General features: G+C 43.4%; 1 long non-coding RNA gene across 2 annotated transcripts in view; it reads right to left on the minus strand.

Moving 5' to 3' along the window:
* The window catches only part of LOC143435385 (uncharacterized), a 30866-nt gene extending 28542 nt beyond the window's left edge, over positions 1-2324 (minus strand). For both annotated transcript variants that reach the window (XR_013105623.1, XR_013105624.1), the window contains exon 1: positions 1946-2324. This is a non-coding gene — a long non-coding RNA (uncharacterized LOC143435385). The remainder of the gene's footprint in view (positions 1-1945) is intronic.
* Between the last annotated feature and the right edge of the window lie 13793 nt (positions 2325-16117).

Raw genomic sequence — 16117 nt, forward strand, 5'->3', positions numbered from 1 at the left:
TTTTGGGTTTTCAAAAGCTACTTCTCCAGCACTGTGTCTTCCTGCACACCGCCATGCTTCCACCATGATGAAATGAACGATCTGAAAGCAAGCCCAACTAAATGTTTTCCCTTCTAAGAGTTGCCTTGGTCATCCTGTCTTTTCACAGCCACAGAGCAGCAGCGAGCAGGCCAGGACTCTTGGGAATACTTTGACAGGACAGCGTAACTAGCATTCAGTAGCTCACTCCAGTGTATGGCTACTGAATGTCACTTTAGCCTGATTTTGCCATTCTTCCTGGTCATCACCCCTATTTATGGCCCCAAGTCATACCCAAGCCACTACTGCAGCTTCTGTTCATTTGTGTGCTTTGAGACAGGGTCTCACTCTAGCCTAGGCTAACCTTGACCTCACTTTGTAGTTCAGACTGGCAGTCCTGCTTCAGTGTGGGATTACAGGCATGCATCCAAATTACAGATCTTCCTCCTATGTCTCCTCAGCCATATATCTGATCAAATTCTCTAAGCCCAGCTCTGTGTGTGAGCACAGGCCTATGTTTTATGCTCTCTGTGGCTTTAGACATGCTCTCTATAGTCATCTGTAAAAGCTACAACACACCAAACAGCTTTGTGTTTTTCCATTCTCATGGTGCTTTAAAAGGCTGTGTGCAGAACAGGTACCTAGAGGAGCACCTAGTTTCTCTATTGATTCCATGTTGGTTAGAATGAATGGCATATGACTTTAGGGAAGAGGAATTCTAAAGAACGGGGAAGACTGTTACTAGTGGTCAGCATTGGCTGATTGTAACCAGTAGTAAAAGCACTGAGAGGCTGCCAGGGGACAGCTACCTCCTCCTACCCAAAAGGATTCATAGACCCCACTCTAGAAATAACCATTTCCTGCTGGGAGCCTGTGAACAATGAAGTTCTAACAGTGTGGTGTTCTCTACAGAGCAGTGGCTTTGTCAGGGAGAGTACCTGCTGACACTGCAAAGCAGAGTCACTGGAGCACATCAGCAGGAGTGATGACAACTGAGGCCCCACCCCTCAGTCCCTTCACAAGGGATAAAGGGGCAGAAATCTTATTGACAGGGAAGATAAGAGTGGTGGAATAGAGACAGTGATCCCTGTGCGATGTCACATGGAGTAAGGAGAGCATGGCTGCAGCAGACTCCACGGAAGTAAAATTAAAAGCCTTTTTTGTTGTTGTTGAATTTCTATGGAACTTATTTCTGAGGAAAATTCTTAGTGTTCTGAAGCCCCTTTGTAGCAGAGAAGAGGCCGACAACTGTCTTCAGTCCACACATACTGTTAAATGAGTAGGTCACAGCCAGCCCAGAGGGAAAGAAATGGAGACACTGGCCTCACAACGAAGGCCCAGCTATCAGGAGCTGATGACAAGGACACAGCCACAGACACAGCTCATGATCTTTCAGACCTGTTGCTTCTGGCTAAATAAGGAACATTCCAATGTGCCCAGCTATGACCTTTTTATAGATTATTAAAGCTATATATGTCTCATTGTTTAACAACTAAAGAAAATTATTTTTAAAGCAAAATTAATAAAGATACCAGAAAAGGTTAATATTTGTGAAATGAAGGAATAAGTGCCCAGAGTTTTTCAATAACTGTTTTAAAGTTGCAGTCACTTCTGGGGCGGGACCTGAAAGTCAACAGATAGTAAGAAGCAGAAAGGGACAGAACCCCAGACACACACTGCCACACTCTTAAGCTTTGGTAAGTATCGCTTTTGTGTTAACAGTAACGGATGAAATTCCCAAAATGAAAGCTGGAGAGTTGGTGGCAAGAGCTCACTGCAGAACTGAAACAGCAGAGGTACAGTCTGTTCTCATGTTCTGGAAAATGATCTGTCTGGGTAAGTTCAGCCCATGACCTTCCCTGAAGAGAAATGAATTATAAAACACTCTTTCAGTCTCAGAAAATTATAAATTGGTTATGCCCATTACCTGCTGTGATTCCCACAGTTGCTTGGAGAAACTGGCTGTCTGGAAATCTTAAGTCAGTGAAGAAATAGGAAGACTGACAGGAGGCGGTGTTGGCTGTCTCAGGACAGTGCCTGGCCCTGGAAGCAGTGAGCTTTGAAGTTCAAAAGAATAAATACAAGCCAGGGCTGTGGTGGTGCATGCCTCTGGTCTCAGCAGTCAAGGAAGAGGCAGGTAGATCTTTGGGAGTTTGAGGGCAGCCAGCCTGGTCTACATAGCAAGTTCCAAGGCTACATATTCCATACTGAGACTTCATCTCAAAAAAAAAAAGAAAGAAAGAAAGAAAGAAATACAGTTCAAATTATGAATCCCATGCTTTCTTCTTTGGTGAGTTCGCATTCCAGCTTTCTGGGGATGGAATACATTGTCACGGCCACTTGGAAATCCAACTCCTCTTGTCAAACTTGCTATTATGTGCTATTGGCTATTAAATAGGGCATACTTAATTTGTTTGTTAAAGCAGGGTTTCCTGGGGCTGGGTTAGATGCTGAGGCTATCCTTGCCATGATCCTCCTGCCTCTACTTTCTAAGTACACAGCCCTGCGGCACTGATTTAATGATTGAGTTATTTTGTTTTAGGTTTTTTTAAGCAGGTGGATTTATGTGAGTTTGAGACCAGCCTGGTCTACAGAACTAGTTCTAAGGCAGCCAGAGCTACACAGGAAAACCCCCTCTCAAAAAAAAAAAAAAAAAAAAAAAAAAAAAAAAAAAAAAAAAAAAAAAAAACAACAACAACAAGAATTAATTTTACTTTATGTGTTTATATGTCTCATGTTTATGGGTATCCATGGAGGCCAAAAGAAGGCACCTGGAGCTGTAGTCACAGGGGCTCCTGAGCTAGGAACTGGGGCAAGGAACTGAACTTGTGTCCTCTGGAAGAGCAGGAAGCTCCCCATCTCATGAGCCATCTTTCTGGTTTCAGGTTTTTTTTTTTTTTTTTTCCCCTTCGGGACAGGGTTTCTATGTGTAGTCCTGGCTGTCCTGGAATTCACTCTGTAGACCAGACTGGCCTGGAATTCAGAGATCTGCCTGCTTCTGCCTCCTAAGTGCTGGGATTAAAGGAGTGTGCCACCTCTACCTGGCTCAGCAACTGTTCTTGATCACTGAGATACCCATCCCTTCACCTACCTCACCCTATCCCCATCATGGTTTTTGAGATACTGTCTTTCTTCACTGGTCTGGAACTGCCAAGTAGAATAGGCTGGCTAGCCATCCAGAGCCAGAAGTCTGCCTTCCAGTGGCAGGATTGCTAAATCACACTCACTACACCTGTGACCCCTATAGTTCTGTATCCTCCATCAGTAAGCACTTTACTGACTGAAGTAACCCTTTAGCACTCTTTTTTATTGGTTTGTTTGTTGAGAGAGGGTCTCATCTGGTCCAAGCTGGTCTCTGTGAAGCTGAGGATGACCTTGAATTTCTGATTTTACTGCCTGCACTTCACAGGTGTTAGAACAGGGTGGTTCAGTTTTTTTTGTTTTGTTTTTCTGACAGAGATTTCTCTGTGTAGCCCTGGCTGTCCTAGACTTGCTTTGTAGACCACACTGGCCTCAAACTCACAGAGATCCACCTGTCTCTGCCTCCCAAGTGCTGGGCTGAAGATGTTTCAGGGTTTGTTGTTGTTGATTTAAGACAGGGTTTCTCTGTGGAGCCCTGGCTCTCCTGGAAAACACACACGCACGCACACACATACACACACTCAGACTCCCTCCCATTTTTTCTCCCCCCTTTCCTCACTCTCCCCCCTGTCTTTTACCCCTAACCCCCAAATTCATTCCTCCCTTCTCTATAGGCCAGGCTGGCCTTGAACTCACAGAGATCTGCCTGCCTCTGTCTTTCAGGTGCTGGGGTCAAAGGCATATACCATCATGGCCCTGTTGAGATTCAGGTTATAAGATCTCTCATTGCTCTTGTAGAGAACCTGGCTTCAGTTCCCAGTACCCACGTGTGCTCACAGCCCTGCTAACTCTAGCTCCAGGAGATCCTATGCCCTCCTCTGGCCTCTGAGGGCACCTGAAATGCATGTACACAGACATATATGTGGACACAAACTCATAATGTAAAAAACAATTTTTTTTTTAAAGTTAGCTCTGGCTGTCAGGATGGCTCAGAGATTGAAGGTGTGTATCTTATAAGCCTGGTAACTTGAATTCAATCTCTACAGTCCACATGAAGTAGGAGAGAGCCGGCTCCACAAGCCTGCCTTTGTACCTCCATCCCCCCAAAACACACACACTGTCTCCTCTTAAGCAATTAAAATAAAAAGCTAAGTCTGGCAAGGTGGCTCAGTGGATAAACCAGGCTTGACACCAAGCCTGAGAACCTGAGTTCAGCTCTGGATTCCAAGGAGAAGTACCTGCCATGGTGAAGCCTTTACAGGTGCATTCTGGCGCACACATCCACTGCTCACCCAGTAAATAAATAAATGTAATAATGGAAAAATGTAATGTTAGACCATTTTTCATTCTCATCAGTTTCTCCTTTATCTCTGTGTTCAATCAATAGATAGGTGGAGGCCAAAGAGAAAGGCGGTGCATGCCTGGGGGCTCAGATTACAGGAAATTTACCCTGTGCTGCCTTGACTAGTTTTCATAAGATTGCAACAATCAGAAACTTACTTAGCTTATGACAGTGCAAGTAAACTCTAATAAGGGGAGCATAAAGAGAGTTGATGGATACCTTTGTTCTGGAATGGGCATGGTATCGTAAATATTTATGGCATATATTTTAGAAATATTAAAAAAATAAACCTTAAAGCTTTATGTGGCTGTGAAACTATTACTCAAATTTAATATTTTTATGAGGGCTGGACAGATGGCTCAGTGGTTAAGAGCACTGAAAGCTTTGCCAGAGTCCTCAGAGTTCCTGAGTTCAATTCCCAGTACCACATGGTGACTCATAACCATGTGTAATGGGATCTGATGCCCTCTTCTGGTGTGTGACGAGAGGGACAGTGTACTCACATACATAAAATAAATAAATAAATTAAAAGAAAAGTTACCCAAATACTTAGGTTATACACTTACCAAAAAATCAAGAAAACTGCTGGGCAGTGGTGGCACACACCTTTACTCCCAGCACTTGGGAGGTAGAGGCAGGTGGGTCTCTGAGTTTGAGGCCAACCTGGTCTACAGAGGGAGTTCCAGGACAGCCAGGGCTGTCCACAGAGAAATCCTGACTCAAACAATCAAGAAAAAGAATCAGGAAAGTCAGACCTGATACTGCTTTGGTGTTATCCAATCCAAATCCTTCATTTGATATGTGAAGAAAAAGAGACTCTGATGATGGTAGCATCTAATCTACCATCACTTTCATCTGGGAGAGTCCACAGGGACTCACAGCAAAGATTCTAAATTGGTGTCTTAGTAACAGAACACTAAGTTCTGTTAGTTTTTGACTCCGTGGTGGTGGTTTAAATGAGAATGTCTCCACAGGGGCAGTTGTTTGAACTTGGTCCCCAGTTAGTGGAGCTTTTTGTGTAGCCTTGAAGGTGTGGAAGGATGAAGTATCTCATGGAGGACTCAGAGCCACACATGCCTTCCAGTCCTTTATTTCCTCTGGCTCCTGCTTACAGCTCAGGAGCCAGTCTGCTTTGTGCCCAGCTTCCATGTTTGCTGTTCCCTTCATGACAGTCTCTTAGCCCTCTGGAATCCTAAGTCCAAATGAACCCTTTCTCCTATGCTTTGGTCACGGTGTTTTATCACAGCAATAGAAAAGGAACTAAGCCAACCACATTGTCACAGCTCTTGTGTGTCTGACAGTGTCAATCATATTCTTAGCTATTTTAGGGGCTGCATGGTGTAAGAAAGTTAGTGGTGATTGACAACTTGATAGGATCTGGAATTTCCTATGGGACAAGTCTCCAGGCACACTTGTGAGGGACTGTCTCGATTAGGTCAAAAACATGGATGACCCCTTCTTTTTTGTTTTTGTTTTGTTTTTTGAGTCATGTTTTCTCTGTGTAGCCTTACCTATCCTGGAATACACTCTGTAGACAGGTCTTGAATTCGGGATGCACCTGTTTCTGTCTCTGCTGTGTTAGGATTATAGGCATTTAATGCAGGGCTAAACACTTGTTTAAATTTCTTGCATCAGAGTATTTGATCATAGTGATGGAAAAAGCAACTAAGATAAATGATACCTCGTGTTGTAACTTTCATTGTTTCAATGCCTATTTTTAATGATGGTCTTTAAACACTTTAACTTCCCTTCTAGCCCAGCACCCACCAGAGGCAGTGGAAAAGAAAGGATAGAGGGGAAGTGGGCCTGTTTAGAGATGATCCTTTGGAGCAAATCCCATGTGCATTGTCAGGAAATCAGCAGTTTAGTTCACAGGTCACAGATCGATCCAATCGTAAACACTTTAGGATATCCTAGCAGTCCAGTTTGGTAGTGTCAGGATATCAGCAAGGGTGGCATGTCCTAGGAGGGACAGCCAGGCCTCAGTCAAACCAGCAGGAGTGAGCAGGTGGGACCAGGGCCAACAGTAAAGCCAGGATAAGTTCATGTCTGTGCCTCTCTCAGTGAAGGGAAGATCAGTGAAGGTGTGAGACCAACAAGCATTTAGCTATGTAAGCAAGCCAAGCTGAGCCTTCGTCACTGTCCATCAAGTCCTATTAAAACTCCCTCTAAACATCATGTGTCCTCCATAGTTCTTGCCTCAGCACCAGAGTCTGTCTCAGCAGACATCATTCTGCCAATTGGCTGGAAAACATACCTTCACATCTGCTTTAGCTTAAGTTTTCACTTCATCGTGTGTTTTTATTCATTTAGTATTTTTAATTATGTGTATATTTGTGTAGGGGGTATGTTCACAGGAATGCAAGTGCCCACAAAGACAAGAAAAGCATCGGAACTTCAGGAATTGGAGCTACGGGCAGTTGTGAGTTGTATGGTGTGGGTACTAGGAACCCAACTCCCTTTTCCGGTTCGTGGAAGTGTTAAGTATATTTTTTCATGCCCCCTGATCCCTCCTGTTAAGTATTTTTAATTTAGGTATTTTTCTTCTTACGTTAAACCTCTTTGTAATAATTACAGATTCTCATGCAATTTTCACAATTAGAAGAAATAGAAGAAACAATACACATAACCCCATATCCACTTTGCTGTGTTTCCCCCATGGGGGAGCATCCTGGAAACAAGTGTAACATTAGAAGAAATTCAAATGCATATATTTAAGGTGTTTAACAGGTCATCAAATGTCCCACTCACCCCCATTCCCTGCTTTTTTTTTTTTTTCTTTTGCAACAGGTTTCATCATATAACTCTAGCTAGCCTGGAATTTACTAAAAGTAGATCAGGCTAGCTTTGAATTCACCTGCCTCTGCCTCCCAAGTGCTGAGATAAAAGGTTTGTGTCCCCCAACATACTCACTGTTCAGTGACTTAACAGTGATGGTCTTTGCGTGTGTGTGTGTGTGTGTGTATGTGTGTGTATCTGTGTGTCTGTGTGTATCTGTGTGTGTGTGTTTGTGTGTGTGTGTGTCTCTGTGTGTGTGTCTGTGTATATGTGTGTCTGTGCGTGTTATGAGAAACAGCTAAACTCTATGTTACAACTTTGGAATGTTCGATCTCTCCTTCCAGAGCTGGATTATCATGTCAACTACAGCAGAAAGAACAAAATTAATTATTGCAAACAATGTCAAAAGTAACTAAGAGAGAAACTGTCCATCTATTTCTAGAACTGGGAAGCAAATATCCTCAGAGAGTATCTCTTCCTTTTTCTGGATAGAATTATGGTTTCACTGAGGGAGAACTTTTCCTGACAGTGTGATTCCTTGTGTTTTCTTACAGAACAGAGATACTCAGGCATTTGAGATGGAACATGAACACGCACAGCAGTGGTGTGTCACGAGGCTGAGCTGGTTCTGTGGTGTAGGTGCCAGCAAACACACCGACACCTGTGTCTCTCTGAACCCTAATGAAGCTTACAAGGAATAAAGATATGACAGTAGATGAGGCTCATTGGGAAGAGGAAGGAGACTAAGGGGCATGTGAGGAGGACAGCAGGGAGGAGGGTGGCCAGGTTTGGAGCACAGGATGTGCTTGTATGAAAAGGTCACATGAACTCATCCCTATGTACAACTAGTATGTCCCAATAACACATTCTTTAAAGTTTGTGCATATAAAGTACATTCAGTTTGGACCTTTAGCTTTTAAAACTTAGTTCATTTACTTTACATCCTGATTGCAGCCTCTGTTCTATCCCTCCCATCCCCCATAATAAAATATTTTTAATAGTATATAATGGAATTGATAAGAAGATATTTCAATAGCCACTAATATTTGTAAAATGCTTGTATAGTGTTTTAAATTTTTATTTTATGTGCTTTGGTGTTTAGCCTGCATGTTTGGGGGTGTTAGATTCCCTAGGACTGGAGTTGCAGACAGTTGCAAGTTACCATGTGGGTACTGGGAGTTGAACCTGGGACCTCTGGAAGAACAGCCAGTGCTCTTAACTGCTGAGCCATCTCCTCAGCTGCCACTAATAATATTTTTGAAGTTAAAAGGAGAAGAATTTACATTTTAATTATGCCTTCTGGCACACATTTGTCTTCACCAGGTCACCAGACAGCTCCCTGTATTCTGTAGTATCTACCTTACACATTGTTTTCAGTCTGGAAGGTCAAAGTTGAGATTTGCCACAGCAAGAAGTGATGCTAGGTAGTTGTAGAGGGTCAGTGTGAGTGACTCTTCTAGGAAAATGGTCATTGCTTTTGCTCTTCCCTTCTGATCAGGTGGGAAAGAACATATTCTTCCAATGGGTAACTGCTCAGAAGCTGCCAAGCTGCCCCTGAAGGCAAACCCAGGTGCACGGAGACCTGGGAATAGCCACAGGTCAGGTTTTGCTGGCTGACTTTCCCCTGCCATGACCTATGTTGCTTTAATAGTAGTTAGACATAAGATGCAATGGACCTAATGGCCCGCCTCTTTCTTCAAAGGCTACACTTTTGCCAGAATGAAGCATGCCTGCTTCATGATGCATTGATCCTTCAAGGCAATCCTTGGCCTACTCACCATGAAGGATTTTACTTCACGAGTCATTTACCAGAGTCTGTCTCTGCCATAACTTTATATCATAGACCAGGAAAATGACACTGGAGTGAATTCACAGAACCACTGATCTACACAAGGTAGATGTGGGCCATTTACCCTTAGGTTTCAGTGTTTCCCATGTTATTGTGAAAGTTATGTTACTTTTTTTTTTATTGCCATGGCAACAGAGGGAGCTCATCCAACTGCACTCAATAGATCTAGGATTATTCCTTTCTCTGCAAGTCCCACTAGCCACACACTAGGTGATACATGTTTTTTATACATGCAAAGGTCCATTCACAAGAACATCCAAATCCTGTTTGAATAATGGGTTCTGTGTGTAAGAGTTGATCCATACCAAAAGTGTGTAGGGGATCATGATTTTCTGCCTGGTGGCTGACATGAGTTTTCTGCACTCTGTGGCTTCTGGCTGTAGATCATGAATGCCATTATCATTGCACCTGTAGAGACCCACTCCTAGGAACAGCAAGGCATGCTTGCCACTGACATAAAAAATCTTATAGTTCATGACCCCTGGGTTGCAAAGCCAGCCTTGTTTCTGGTTTCAGCAAGTTCAACTCTCTTGCTTCTGACCATAAATGTCACCTCTGGGGTCCTGTTAGATGGATATCCAGGGAACCTAGATTCTTAGTTACTCTCTTGCCTTCACCTGAAAATACTTTAGAGTAGAGAACGCTCTCAAGGATGCTCCACTCACATTTAGAGTGCATTCTAATGGCCTGTGGAAGTGCACACTCAGGAGGCAGAGGCAGGCTTGGACTACAGAGCGAGTTCCACGATAAACCAGGCTACAGAGAGAAACCTTTTCTTGAAGATTAAAAATGAATGAATGTATGAATGAATAAATAAATAAATGTATGTAAAACTCAACAGATGAGTGAACGTTACAAGAGGATATGGAAAGAGAAGCCTGGTTTCCTTCCACATTACAGCGACATCCATTCCCTCTGTATCTAGGTAGCATCACATTGAGTGCCACCACCCATGGGCTGACACTCACACAGAGTCCTGTATGTTTGCCTCCAGCACTGAGGCATTTATGGAGTAACTCTATCTCCATTATTGTTTTCCACCCCACGGTTGTGAGCGCTGGGCACACAGTAGGCTTCTGGGTCAGTGGGAGACAGATGCACTATGTTGGTTCACTGGAGAACTTAGTGGTTACTTCTGATCAGGAATAGACCCCCTCCCCCATCCTGTGGACATAGAAAATAGCAACTGAAGATAATAGATCTCGGTTTCTAAGTGATTATTATTGAGTAATAAGGTCCACATGGGTCTCGTGTGGAGAGGTCAGCAAGAGGAACATCACATTTTTTCTTACAGGGTCTAGTAAGTATACCTGAGACATGATATAAAAACTTACTTTTGTTTGTGAGTTTGTAGTTATTTTTATAATCTAGCTACAATGGGTGAGTGAGCGTGTGTGTGTGTGTGCATGTGTGTGTGTTCATATGCAGTTGTGTGTCACGGATACATGGGGAAACCAGAGGTCAATAGTGATTATCTTCTTTAGTCATTCCCTGCCTTATCTTTTGACACAGGATCTCACTGAAGTTGGAGCTAACCAGTCTGATTCAGCGAGTCTAACCAAACTGGCTAGGGATAGTCCTCCTCCCCTGCCTCCTCAGTGCTAGAAAGGACATGGTTTCCCCCTTAGTAGATGCTGAGGATCGAAGGAAGACAGGTCCTTCTGTTTGAACAGCAAGAGCTCTATGTTCTGAGCCATTGTTATTTTTTATTTTTCTTAATTCTGATCCCTCTAAGCAGTATTTTCATTTTCCAGATAAGCAGGATATATTTCTGAAACACAGTTCTCTAGAAGCCATGATGAAGACTTAGCTGAAAGGTAAATTTGAACAACAAATTTATGCAAGGGACATACGGAATATGAAAGCATCTGATACACAAGTGTGCTATGTGACTCATGCCTGTAATCCCAGCAGTTGGGAGTCAAAGGCAGAAGGGTCAGAATTTCAAGGTTACCTTTGGTTACTTAGCAAGTTCAAGTCCAGCCTGAGCTACATGAGACCCTGTGTCAAAAAAACAAATCCAAACAGAATCAGAGATTGGTTGATTTCATGATAATTTATCAGTTACACATGACTGCATTCACACTGCCCTCCAAAACTTCCACAGCTTAAAATAAACCATTACCTCATGTTTTGGGGGGTTGGTGTTTTGGCCCTGGCTCAGCTGTTCTTTCTAAATGGTTTCTGATTTAGCTCCATCTCAGCTGTGTTTAATGCCTGTATCTGCCACCAGGTGGCAGGTCACTTGGGTGCTACTCCTCTGGCTGGTGCCCCTGTGTGTCTGGGGGGAGGATGATGAGTAAGAAGGTCAGGCTTCTCTGTCATCAGACAGCCTAGCATCATCTGCTTGCCTGAACTCGGTCCCCAGAGACAGGAAGCTGGCCTATCCTCTTGAGGCAAATATTCTGAGATGGCAGGACCACATCTGCTGCTTTGTATTAGCCCGAGAAGAGTCACGGGCGCAGAACTGACTAAGGACATGAACACACTGGGTGCAGTTCCATACTGGAGTGAGTGCTTAGCATGCTCAAGTCCAGTCACTAGCCCAGAAAGTAGAGTGTGCAGGTGTGCCAGCTGGAAAGCATGTAGGAAAGAGGAGCAGACCTAATCTGAATGGGAGGGGCTCCAGAGTCTTACTATAAAGAGGTGCCCTCCTTAAAGACACCAGGCACATTTTTAGGTGCTCACTTATAATCTCCGCACTGGAGACTTGTGGCTTCCTCACGGTTTGCTGCACAGCTGGCCTAACCCCATCACTGAGCACCAGACCAAGAAGAATGAGAGGCTGTGTCAAAATCATAGATGGCACCTGAATAACAACAGCTGAGGCTGTCCTCCAGACTCCATTCTCACGTATGCGCCTCTGCTAAAAAATGAACACACAAAATAAGAAGAACGCTTACAAAGAGGCATGGATGCTTGCAACCATTTTTACGACTTTTTCTAAGTCTGTCTTTTTCTTTCTCTCATTTGGAACAACTTCAGTTTGTATCTTGTGCCTATAAGTCAACTGTTCCCTTTCATATGTGCCCTTCCACTAACCAAGAGTCAACAAAGCTGTTTGGTCACTGTCCACAGTCACTTTAGGAAACACCCAGGGAGCTTCATCTTTAACATTATGGACTTTCCCAAATATTCACCTAGGACTGACAAAGTGGCTTAGAGGGCAAAGGGGCTCGCTGTACAGGCCTGACAACCCCAGGTCAATCCCTAGAACTCACAAAGAGAAAGAATTAACTCCCCAAACTTGTCCTCTGACCTCCGCACACCTACTGTGACTGTTTTCTCTCATACACATGTCAGATACACATATATGAAGTAATTTGAACAGATTTACTTGAAAAAATATAGATAAAAAATATCTATTTACTTATTTTATGTATATGAGCACACTGCTGCTTTCTTCAGACACACCAGAAGAGGGCATCAGATCCCAATGCAGATGGTCGTGAGCCACTATGTGGTTGCTGCAAATTGAACTCAGGACCTCTGGAAGAGCAGTCAGTGCTCTTAACCACTGGGCCATCTCCAGCCTCTAAAATGTAGATTTTCTCAGAAAAGGAAGATCAGAGGCAGATTTGATGGAATTGTACATTTTTAAAATGTATTTTCACACTCTAAGTCTATTAGTCTGTAGTTCTTCCCCCACCCCCTGCCTCCATGAGTTGATGAGAAAATACAAACCACCAGCAGACAGCTCCAATGTATGGACACATCTCTGGTTGTCATTTCATCTGCTGGTGGGCTTTATATTTACTTTGTCTTCAAGAAAAATAACTTTTTTTACTGTGGTCAGGGTTGGAGAAATAGTTTTGCCTTGTTTGTCTTCTGAGACAGAGTCTGAGGATGTAGAAATTGGGCTCAAATTCATCCTTCCATTTTAGTCCTTCGAGTGCTGGAATTATGGACAGAGACCTCCATGCACACACACACACACACACACTGTGTGTGTGTGTATGTATATAAATGTATATGTTTGTATATGTATGTGTATATATATATATATATATATATATATATACACACACATACCAACTTTTATTTCTCTGTTGTATGTGTGGGAGTGCACATAGCTCGGCTTTGGTATAAAGGTCAAAGGATAAGTGGGGGAGTCCTTCCCTCCTTCTCCCATGTGGCTCTTGGAGACTGAACCAGGTCCTCATGTTTGGCAGTAAGTCCTTTACATGCTGAACCATCTTCTCAACTCCCAGCTTAAAACAAGACATTTTCTCCACCCAGAAACCTTTACAAAGGTAAATCAGAAAGAAAAGAGGTTTAATAAGCCTTCAGTCAGAATGTAACACACATCACAGGTAACACACTGGGAGACTGCAAAGACACACTCACCCTCTTGTGTTGCTATGTGAGCACAACCTATTACACAGATGTTCACAATAGTCATGGTAATTAGTCCTTAATTAGTTCACCCAGGGAGAGAATTTGACAGCACTATGTCTCAAAAAAAAAAAAAAAAAAAGTCATCTCAGCTTGAAGATATGCACCTTTAATCCCAGCACTCAGCCCACTCAGCAGCAGGTGGATCCCTGTGAGTTCAAGTCCAGCCTTGTCTACAGAGTGAGCCTAGGCCACCAGAGACACATAGTGAGATACAACAAAGCAGAGAAGAATGTGGACTGGGATGAGAACATTGACTGGTGGCAGAGACAGAGTACGGTGTGATGTTTCTCAGGTCCAGGGATGCCATGGTAGCTTCTGGGACCTGACAGAGACAAGGGGTTGATTGTCTCTTAGTGTCCCTGCAGAGAACAGGGCCCTGCCACTGTCAGATAACCAATGTCCAAACCTGGGAGACAGTGTATTCTGCCACACACCCCATATCATTGACACTCACTTATTAATGGCCCAGGAAGCTACTGCAACAACCATGTTCTACTCACCTTGTGTGGTGAATGTCAGAGCCTCAGAAAATGTTTTGCAGCTCATTTCTCTACTGGTCCCTTGATGATACCTTTGTTAGATGGCCATTATTGAAATACTGGTTTAAATATAACGAGAAGAAGTATCTGTTTATGGTCAGGAGAGATGGCTCAGTGGTTAAGAGTACTGGCGGCTTTTCCAAAGGACCTGGGTTTGATTTTTGGTACCCACATGGTGTCAGTACCACTCACAACTGTCTGTAACCTCAGTACCAGGAGGTCAAATGCCCTTTTCTGGCTTCAGCAGGCAAGAGATTTCATGTTTGAGACCAACCTAAACTTCACAGTGAATTCTAGGCCAGCCTGGACCATAGGATGATGTCCTTTTTAATCCAGTCACACACACACACACACACACACACACGTGCGCACGCGCCTTAAACAATTATACATTGTAAAGTAATCAGATCGCCTTTATGGATGAAAAATATCCATTGTTAAGGTGTCTGTGGTAGCAATGCCTCATGACTATCATAAGGAGTTATAACAGCTGTGCATGTGAACATCTACATCAGACACTCAGAGAAAGAAGCCAGAGCCATCCTCTGGCTCAGCAAACATGCAAACAGAAAGTCCAAAGCCAAGCACTGTGGCACACATCTTTCATGCCAGCCCTTGGGAGGCAGAGTCAGGCTGATCTGTAAGTTTGAGGCCTGGACTATATATATCAAGTTCCAGGACTAGATAGTGAGACCCTGTCTCATAATAAAACAAAGAAAAAAGGAAAGTAAGAAAGAAAGAAAGACAATTGAGAAAAGTATAGCACAGGAAGCCTCTGGCTCCTTTTGGAGCCTGCACTGTGGCCTGTCGTCCTCTCTTCAGGCTGCTTTGCTTTATCTGGGTGCTTCACATTCAACCCTCCAACTCTGTAGTAGTAAAGTCAGGGGTGGGTTCTGCAGTCCTCAAAACTATTGTCAGTCTGATTCAGTAGAGAACATAGTTTAAGAAGTATGTCTCTGTATGTATATACATATGTCCATTTTGTTTGTGTATGTCTCTGTGTGTATATACATATGTCCATTTTGTATGTGTGTGTGTCTCTGTGTGTATATACATATGTCCATTTTGTATGTTTGTATGTCTCTGTGTGTATATACATGTTGGGAGCCGACTTTTAGCAGAAATTGGCTATCAGCTTTGCAGCCATCTCAAGCCATATACCCTGAAGTGAGACTTGTTTTTCAACAGCCTACAACAGCTGAAGCACACTCTGATATCCCACATATTTTGTTTTGCTGTTTACTGCCCCCAGCTGCAGGGCGAATGTGGTATCCACGCCTGCAAGGCATGCAGTTCACGTGCTATCCACACTATAGACGCCTTTAAGGCTTATGTCATATCCACACCTACAAGGCACGTGGCAAAAGCCTATAGATACCCCAGATTTCCCTTCAATGGAGAGAATACGGAAGACAAGGAGAGAGACAATAAAGGAGAGAGAGACACAATAAAGGAGACTTAAGACTTGATCAGACCCTCTGTCTTGTCTCCATTCGTCACATCGCTTGCCCTACACTCTCTCTCGATAGACCCGCAGAACAGAGTGGGCCGTTACAGTTTGGCCGCCCAATGTGGGGCAGCTCGGACATTACATATACATATATTCGTTTTGTATGTGTATGTCTACATAAGTATACATGCATCCGTCCATTCTGTATGTCTGTGTACACTCTGCCATAGCGCTGGTTCCTTGAGTTATTGTCTTTATTATTTTGTCTTTTTTGTTTTCAGAGCTGAGGACTGAACACAGGGCCTTGTGCTTGCTAGGCAAGTGCTCTACCACTCAGCTAAGTCCCCTACCCCAAGTTATCATCTTAAATGACAAAGGAGCACAGTTACCAAGGGTCCAGGACTTAAGCCCTACCCTGTGGCTGCACAGGAGAAGGTAATGTTTGAATGAAAACACATTCTGATTTCTGGTTACTAACATAACAAGCATGAACAAAATCAGGATGGCCCTTTTACTTTTCCATTTCTGACACAAAGTCTCAGTCTTTAGCCTGTTGAAAATTAGCGTGTTACTCTGTATTTTCTCGAAAGTTCTGACAAGTACATCATCAATGGGGGCTACCCCAGCTCATGTACTTTTTTGGTCTCCACAGTGCCAGGCAG

Source organism: Arvicanthis niloticus, chromosome 21 (assembly GCF_011762505.2).
Source record: "Arvicanthis niloticus isolate mArvNil1 chromosome 21, mArvNil1.pat.X, whole genome shotgun sequence".
Classification (NCBI taxonomy): domain Eukaryota; kingdom Metazoa; phylum Chordata; class Mammalia; order Rodentia; family Muridae; genus Arvicanthis; species Arvicanthis niloticus.